Source organism: Schistocerca serialis, chromosome 2 (assembly GCF_023864345.2).
Source record: "Schistocerca serialis cubense isolate TAMUIC-IGC-003099 chromosome 2, iqSchSeri2.2, whole genome shotgun sequence".
Classification (NCBI taxonomy): Eukaryota; Metazoa; Arthropoda; class Insecta; order Orthoptera; family Acrididae; genus Schistocerca; species Schistocerca serialis.
This window is the reverse complement of record NC_064639.1, coordinates 275,788,011-275,796,895: the sequence shown is the minus strand read 5'-3', so window position 1 is coordinate 275,796,895 and position 8,885 is coordinate 275,788,011. Positions and strand designations below refer to the sequence as shown.

Below are 8,885 nucleotides of genomic sequence, written 5' to 3'. Positions count from 1 at the left end.
AAATGATTCAAATGTGTGAATTCCTAAGGGACTAAACTTGCTGAGGTCATCGGTCCCTAGACTTACAGGCTACTTAAACTAACTTATGGTAAGAACAACACACACACACATGCCCAAGGGAGGACTCGAACTCCGACGGGACGGACCGCGCAGTCCGTGACATGGCGCCTTTAACCGCGCGGCAATAAGTAAATGAAAGTGTTCCGGGACTTTATGTACACCCTGTACTATATTAATCTACACAACATGTCAACGGTATCTGCAGATCGAGACTTGCTGTCGCCTCTGTTCCTACTTTTAAGCCGGCAGGAGTGACGGAGCGGTTCTAGTCGCTACAGTCTGGAACCGCGCGATCGCTACGGTCGCAGGTTCGAATCCTGCCTCGGGCATGGATGTGTATGATGTCCTTAGCTTAGTTAGGTTTAAGTAGTTCTAAGTTCTAGGGGACTGGTGACCTCAGAAGTTAAGTCCCATAGTGCTCAGAGCCATTTGAACCTATTTTTAAAAGAAACGACGTGCATACTAGGGGCACTAGATGAGTAAACTGTTTTATGGGGTTCATATTTTAGCAGACAGGTCATTTAACAGACAAGGAATACTGACGGATGTCGCCAGAAGACGCGTTTTCTAAAATCATTCAACATTACAGTAGATTAGTCTTCGTTCCGTAACAGTTTTCAGGTTATAAAAACCTTGTCAGTGAATAAAGAACATGGAACTAAAGAGTCAGCGGTTTCCGGAATGACGATAAAACCAGGTGGAGGAAGATTTCCTACTGGTTTAGAGTTGTAGCAAGTCTGGCTTTCTGCGGATTTGTCTTCGCACTGACCACAGCGAAGGCTGTCCATTGCGGGGAGGGACTGTTTTGAGATATGCCCGAACTTGTTTCTGTTGCCGGAGAAATTAAAATGATAAAACAACATATTAATAAATACTCTCTGCTAAATATTTTCTAAATGTTGACGATTGTGTGCGTAGTTTCGTTCAACGGACATTAAAAAAAAAGTCAGATCCACGCACACTTAACTGCTACCCTGCACACGTATTTTTTTCGCCACTTCACGCGAAATATAGTTTTGAGACTGTTCATGTGCTTTATTAGACTGTAACTGGTCCCAGAGACATCTTTGCTTTGTACATTTTTATGCCGCGACAAGCTTATACCCGTGACTTCGTCCGCGCATAAAATACGCCGGCGCGAACAGCAGCTCACAAAGCTTTGCCGTCCTGCCGGCACATTTGATTGCAGCAAGCGTCAATGTCCTAAGGTGTGTAACAGCACATGCTTTTATGGCAAAACTGCGGTAACTTCCATTCGACCCGGCGTGTCAAAATGAAAGCTGTATCACATTTTACGTTAGACCTGCAAAAATACAACTGAAAATCGCATCCAATTCCGTGCATTAGTTTTTGCGTGGTGGGCTTACAGACATACACACAAAAATTCTAAAAATAATTGTTTTCGATTCGATAGCTGTTATAAAACACACCGTCATAGTCAGTTTTCTTAAATATCTCCTACGTAGACACATCTTCAAGTTACAATTTTGTTACATGTGTCAGTTCACAATGCAGTGGATACCGTTGATCGTATCATTCAAAGGGTATTGGCTCATATGCAGCAAAGTTATGTCCAATACTGAATGAGTTTCGCTGCCAATATCTTGAATAGCTTTGTGGACGTCACTCCAGATCACCATCCTTTGAAAAATTGTTAGAGATACCGTTAAGGGTACACTTCCTTTGAACTGTAACGCTGACAATATTATGAAGTACAGATTCAAGAGCTACACCATTCTTCAACGCTACCAATTTGTAAATTGAAAATTATTAACCTGTTATCAAAATAACTGTTTAACCAATTAGCAGTGTTCATGCTTCACGCTTTACGATTGAGAAGATACAGTGGGGTGGGGTACTGCAACGTGCTAATGGTTAAAATGTACATCACAGATGGTCAAAGCTGCGCACTATCAAAATTATTGCTCAATTTTTGACGCAAAATCGATTGCAAGGTTGTTGTTTCACACGTGTTCTGTTTTCCTCTTTATAATATGACTTCAAGTCGACGACGTTACATTGTGGTATTAAAAATCCTCAAGTATATACCAGTACTAAGGGTGAACAAATACTGAGTGCTAAATAAATGTCTACTGCATTCGAAATCATCCAAATAAAAAGTACAGTGTTTTATGATGATAGCAAACACAAATAGCTGATTCCTACATAGTTACATGCCGAGAATCAACATACTTTTTTATTGTTTAAACTTCGGGCTATATTTGAACAAACAAGGTCCTTACCTTATGCTTCAGTGATTCCCTCTTTTCAGTCAGCAACTTTGGAATCACTATATAAAATCGATGTCACCCACTTAATAATCTTCTACTTTGTAAAAGAAGTTGACGATTGGCCTCCAAGCCCCGATTGTTAAATGTCTGTACCTCTCGGGACTTGGGCCGACTGCCCTTTTTGCCAACGTAAACATTCCCGCGCTTTTACGTTTTGTGCTGTGTGGCGTTAGTTGCATGCAAGGGGTTTGCCGCATGAACTAAATGTCACTAAGAAGTTATTGCTGGCCATCTGTTCTTCGTCGTGACGCCAGAAACATTATCAATCAGTTGGCACAACGTTGCGAACTTAACCAAATGGTGAGCTAATTCACCTTTTTCACTAGTCTACTTGCAACAAATAATTGCTATACTTGAAGTAACTGTCAATAACGAAAAAAAAAAAACTCTGACTTGACAAGAGTTTTCGCGCCCATGCACGGGGCCCCGTAGCATTTGCTAACTCCTGTTACGTGGCTAATCCTGCACTGTGAGAGGGAATACGTGAGAGTGCATGAACTCTATCTTTTTAATTAGCGCCATACGATCATTTCATTTCACTTCTTCAGTTTTTCGTTGTGCTACTCCATGCTCACCTGAGACTGAGGCGGCATTACCATAGCCTTGAGCGCAGCACAACGTAATATCCAGCCCATCTTTTTCCAACTACTGTTGAATATCTTTTGATTTATCCTCTGCAGTCTTCCCCGACATTTATTTCGGATGTATTTTGCATACATATGGAGCCTTCAACTCCAAACTGCTTCCCATTTATTGAACATATTTATACCTCGTTTGGGATTGGATTAAAAACTGTCTGGTCCTGGGAGGCCCCCAGGAACGGAGGACAGTGACAGGCCGCCTCCTCCGCCACCCTTTTGGTCTGCCAAGGCACTGATTAGAGAACAGGAGTAGATTAGGACGGAAGTGGCGTCCAATTGAAAGATTTGCCCGCGGCCCTTGAGTCGCACTTAAACAATCACTTCAGCACTTCCCCCACCCGCCGGCCTTGGGCTTTTCCTCCACTATAGCTGTTAAGCTTGCGTCACACAGGACGCTGCTCGGCTGCTTGTAGCCGCTAGTAAACAAGTGACTGCGGAGGTTATATCACAGAACGGAACACGCGGGAATACGGTAGGCGGTATTTCAATATCGTTATAAATGTATTGTTGAAAGTGTGAGAACATCAAACGTGTTCAACTTTACAGTTCTTTATAGAACTCTTGTAACACCCATTATCGCTTACTGTAAATTTTACTTCACTTTGTGGCGTAGCCTATAAATGAAAATAACTTAATAACTGGTATGTGGACCAAACCGGTATCGGTAATGTTTGTTGTTTCACTTCTTCATCTGACACATGATTAACATGAACATTACTGTTGCGTGACAGTGATGGGATGATATACGTCAATCATATATGGTATCGGTGTTGTTAATACACGTGGGAATGGGCGTTTCTTGTTAGCTCCTTAAGTCAAGTTAACCACGGACAGGTGATGTTTCCAAATGATTTCGGGTTAAGTAATGTAAAAAGCGATAATTAATGTTAGGCCTAACTGAATTTGAATCATACAAACTGTCAGTATACTGTAGTGTACAGCGTAACTTCTTTTCTACGTTGTATTTGCAGTCGTTCGATCGTAATAACCTGTATCACAAACTGTGCGTTTTTCATACGATTGGAGTAACATATGATGGATGGATATTTGAGACAAGTATTGCATTCATGCAATTGGCAAAGATATGAAAACAACATTTAGCATCATGTCAGCAACAGAACACACTGCAACAGGAATAGCATTGAAAAGGATATTTCGCCTTTCGGCACTCATGAATCAAGTTGTCATAGCCTTTTTAGAGGTTTTGACTTATCTGTTCTTATATATGGTACCAGTACTAGGTCTGCTCTATAGACCTAGTAACTGGGCACTCTTCCGTGACTAATCAGCAAGACTGCTAGAATAATGGAGAATACCGTATGAAATATATTTTTCTGGGTAAGATTTTGGGAGACCATGTGTTTTTTTTTTTTTTGTGTAAAAGCTCTGTTTAGAAGTTCTGCATATGGACACTGAGGCAGCGTTGCAACTATAAAAGTGCATCTAAGCAGATGCATTTATCACAGATATCAAAGCTACTGGGGAGGGTAAGTTTCGATATGTAGTTGATGTTACTTGTCAAAATAGATTTGTAGTTAGTTTGCATTGTTAGACAGTTTTATAGAGCCACCAGAGAATCGACCAGCGAATGGTGGCATGCAAAGTGTTCATAAAGATGTAGCATGTAGATAAACAATCTTATCCACGAAGATGGCTTGTCATAAAGCTTCATTGATCTTGCACATGGTTGAGTCAGAGCCTGTAAGTCAGAGAATTTTAATGAGTTGGAATAGATTTTAGCCCACCATTGACACAGCAGGTGAAATGTGTGTATTAATCTGACAATTTTTGGAATGTGTTCAGTCCATCTTCATATACACTGTTGTGTTTGTCCTGTTTTCAAATATGCCATGTAATCTGTACACATGTATATTGGTACTGGTTTCTTATGTACCTAACTGAATACTGTCACATCAGTAAGTACCATCATTGACACAGTACTATTTATTTACTTATGTTGTTTGTTTTGGCAAATGTCTGATCAATAATGTATATAGTCCTGAAGATGTAATGATCACAATCTGTAACAAATTGCGCTGATAATACATTTGGAATGTGTTCAGTCCATCTTCATATACACTGTTGTGTTTGTCCTGTTTTCAAATATGCCATGTAATCTGTACACATGTATATTGGTACTGGTTTCTTATGTACCTAACTGAATACGGGCACATCAGTAAGTACCATCATTGACACAGTACTATTTATTTACTTATGTTGTTTGTTTTGGCAAATGTCTGATCAATAATGTATATAGTCCTGAAGATGTAATGATCACAATCTGTAACAAATTGTGCTGATAATACATTTCAGTTGTGCCAGAGGTGGTGGATTGATGGTAGCTTTATACTGCAAGTGAGAAGTTGCTGCAACAGCACATTCACTTACACATGAATAAAATGATTCTAATGAGTCTTTTCCATTTTTTTGAGACGGTAATAAATTTTTTACTAACTTGATAAATACCTCAATAGTTCTATTGGCTCCAACCAGCTCTTATTTTTTGTAAGTGTCAGAGATTAGAAATCATGCAACTGTGTGCTGCTAAGAAGTAGGGTTTTTCATTTTACAAAAACAACCAAGAAAATGTTTGGGACTGTGAAATGAATCAATGAGCAACAGAGATACCAGTCAGCATGAGATCTTCTCATTGTGATTCCTTGTAGTGTCAAGCTTTATTGTCTTACATTTGTTACCGCGAACTGTGAATCTAAAATCTCAATAGTGGAAGTGCATTAGTATAAGGAACCTTAGGCATGTTAATTAAAAAACACAGACACACGTCATCACAATTTCTGGACAGTTTAGGCCTACTACTCACACAACATATATAATATTGATGATGCCAGATACTGGTCACTTATCAGTCTCAAAATACATACACCATAATAGCTGTTCATAGCTTGGTTACATGTAAGTGCACAGTTGGAGGTCCGTACTTAACCTGCTCGCCCACCATTCTCATAACAGTAACATATTTCTCAACAATTCTGATAGTGCATGATACACTTTGCAAAGTCCATAAAGATTTTCATCACTGCAGTTAACACAGTCTATTCTCATATGAAGTCACGGTCCAAGTCCTTCTACTGCCTTGCATCTGGCTATTTATAGTCTCATCCTTTGGGCAGTAATGCAACACTTCATGGTTTTTAGCATATTACAAGAGAACGCTTCATTAATTTATGATACAGAAGGGAGAATATATAAAACTTGTCCGGCTGGATTTTTAGCATCAATTACTTAATGCACCATGTTGTTTGAATACTTGTTTTTTACAGAAACATGAGGCACTACTATTTGATTTTATAATGTTACTGTACTTTTGTGTTCAACAAAACTTCCCCATCTTCTAAGAGAGCCACCATTTATAGTTTATTTAACAGAAGTTTAAGCTTTGAATATTTCCCTTAAAAATCAAAGTTTGAGAGGTCTAAACATCACTGGGTTCAGAAAATTTCAGGCTACAGTACTATGAGAGCAGAATTTTGAAAATATTAAAACATATGAGTGGGTTGTGTGTTGAAATCATATCTTAATTAATTAATAACTTTTGACTTACAGAAATTTAGTCAAAACGAATCACTGTCTTAGAATCAGGAACAATTGATTCACAAAGCTGATTATTTTGTGGGTTCTTAAGTTTCAGCTTTTACCCATGTATTTTTGCATGGTAGGCCTAATGAAATTATATCTTCTAATTTACAACTACACTCCACAAACCACTGTGAAGTGCATGACAGAGTGTATGACACATTGACCCAGTCATTAAGGTTTTTCCCATTTCATTCTTGTATGGGACATGGGAAAAATGATTATTTGAATGCCTCTGTGTATGCTGTAATTATTCGAATCTTATGTAATGATTCCTATGTGCGTAATATGTAGGGGTTTGTAGTATATTCCTAGTGTCCTGAAACTTTGTTAGTAGGCTTTCCCAGGATAGTTTGTTTGTTTTCAAGAGTCTGCCACTTCAATACCTCTGTGACTCTCTCCCATGGGTCAGATAAGCCTGAGACAATGTGTTGACTTTCTCTGTATATGTTTGGTATCCCCAGTTAGTCCTATTTGGAACAGGTCCCACACGGAGCAATATTGTAGAATGGGTCACGTGAGTAACTGTGTATAATATTGATAGTAACCTCAGTTTGTTGCTGTTGATGCAATTGTTTATAGCGTAGTATAATAGATTAGAAAATAAAACGAAGTAGTGAATGAGTTTTGCTATTTGGGGAGCAAAATAACTGATGATGTCAAAGTAGAGAGGATATATAATGTAGACTGGCAATGGCAAGGAAAGCGTTTCTGAAGAAGAGAAATTTGCTAACTTCGAGTATAGATTTAAGTGTCAGGAAGTCGTTTCTGAAAGTATTTGTATCGAGTGTAGCTCTGTATGGAAGTGAAATGTGGGCGATAAATAGTTCAGACAAAAAGAGAATAGGAGCTTTCGAAATGTGGTGCTACAGAGGAATGCTGAAGATTAGATGGGTAGATCACATAACTAATGAGGAGGTATTGAATAGAATTGGAGAGAAGAGAAATTTGTGGCAAACTTGACAAGAAGAAGGGATCGGTTGGTAGGGCACATTCTGAGACAACAAGGGATCAGCAATTTAGTATTGGAGGGCAGCTTGGAGGATAAAAATCATAGAGGGAGACCAAGAGATCAGTACACTAAACAGATTCAGAAGGATGTTGGTTGCCATAGGTACTGGGAGATGAAGAACCTTGCACGGAATAGAGTAGCATGGAGAGCTGCATCAAACCAGTCTCTGGACTGAAGACCACAACAACAACAACGTAACAAGGGGAGGGGGGAACCTACACAGGTATCCACTCAAATCTAGGTAACATTTCAGCATGGTACAAATATTGGCAACTTGCCTTACATGCACAGAAATTTAAATTTGTGTGCTTTACAAACTGCAGAAATGTAGTATGTAATGAATGCAATAATAATGCATCACAGTTGGAATCAGCCAACTTGGCAGTAAAATACGTTGGTGAACCAATAGTGCTTGTTATAGGCCTCATAGGCAAGTCCTCTTCACGCTCATCCTTATCCATCTTGTGAAGTTTAAGAAGACCATAAAATCTCGGTGGTACTGCACCTTGCACTTTTAAACTTCTTATGACTTCCTTTGGTAGTGATGAAGCATTCAGCAAGGCAGCAGTCTTATTGTCACCTTGTTGGTAGGATCTTTGTTAATCTTCTGGTATGCACCAGAACTAAGTAGACCTCATGTATTTTCCTTATAGACTTCTTGAGACAGAAGGACGGTAGCATTAACTTTATCAGTACGCAGGATGACTGTCAGTATCCTCACACAGCTTTCATATTGCACATATTTCTTCCTTGAAAACATTACTTCTTTGTGGATGATGATTTGTAATTGCTCGGCAGATGTGTCATCTGATTTCTTCAGCAGAATCCTCTGGCAGCGGTCGGATAGCTTCTTCAATGGTACTGATGAAAGATGATATCGGCAAAGTCTTCGTACTAGGAGCAAAACATGTCTTCATCCACACCCTTACCCATCAAGTTTATGACAGGACATGGATTCGCGAAGTGGCTACAAAAAGACAGATTGCGAAGTACAGGTGATTGGACCAGCCTTCTCAAGTGGACTCTGTTGTTCGATGTCCTGTCATAAATTTTATGAGCAGATTGATGGCGTTGATATGGGAAGCCCCCTCTCCCCACTGATAGCTAATTTATTCATGGAGGACTTCGAGGACAAGGCACTTGACTCAGCAAATTTTAAACCAACGATCTTCTGGAGGTACGTGGACGACCCATATGTGGTATGGCAGCACGGGATGAATGAATTACGTAGATTACTTGAGCATTTGAATTCTATCCATGCTACTATAAAATTTACTATGGAATAGA

At 39.4% G+C, this 8,885-nt stretch overlaps 1 protein-coding gene across 3 annotated transcripts in view; it reads left to right on the top strand.

Annotated features, from left to right (window-relative positions):
* Positions 1-3,362: 3,362 nt before the first annotated feature.
* LOC126457033 (glutathione S-transferase 1-1-like) overlaps positions 3,363-8,885 on the top strand; it is a 48,310-nt gene continuing 42,787 nt past the window's right edge. Inside the window, exon 1 of one of the 3 annotated variants that reach the window (XM_050093017.1) lies at positions 3,363-3,464. The gene's annotated coding sequence lies outside the window, so the exon portion shown is untranslated. Of the gene's footprint in view, positions 3,508-8,885 lie in introns of all 3 variants that reach the window. The other 2 variants (XM_050093018.1, XM_050093019.1) reach the window with 2 other exon arrangements.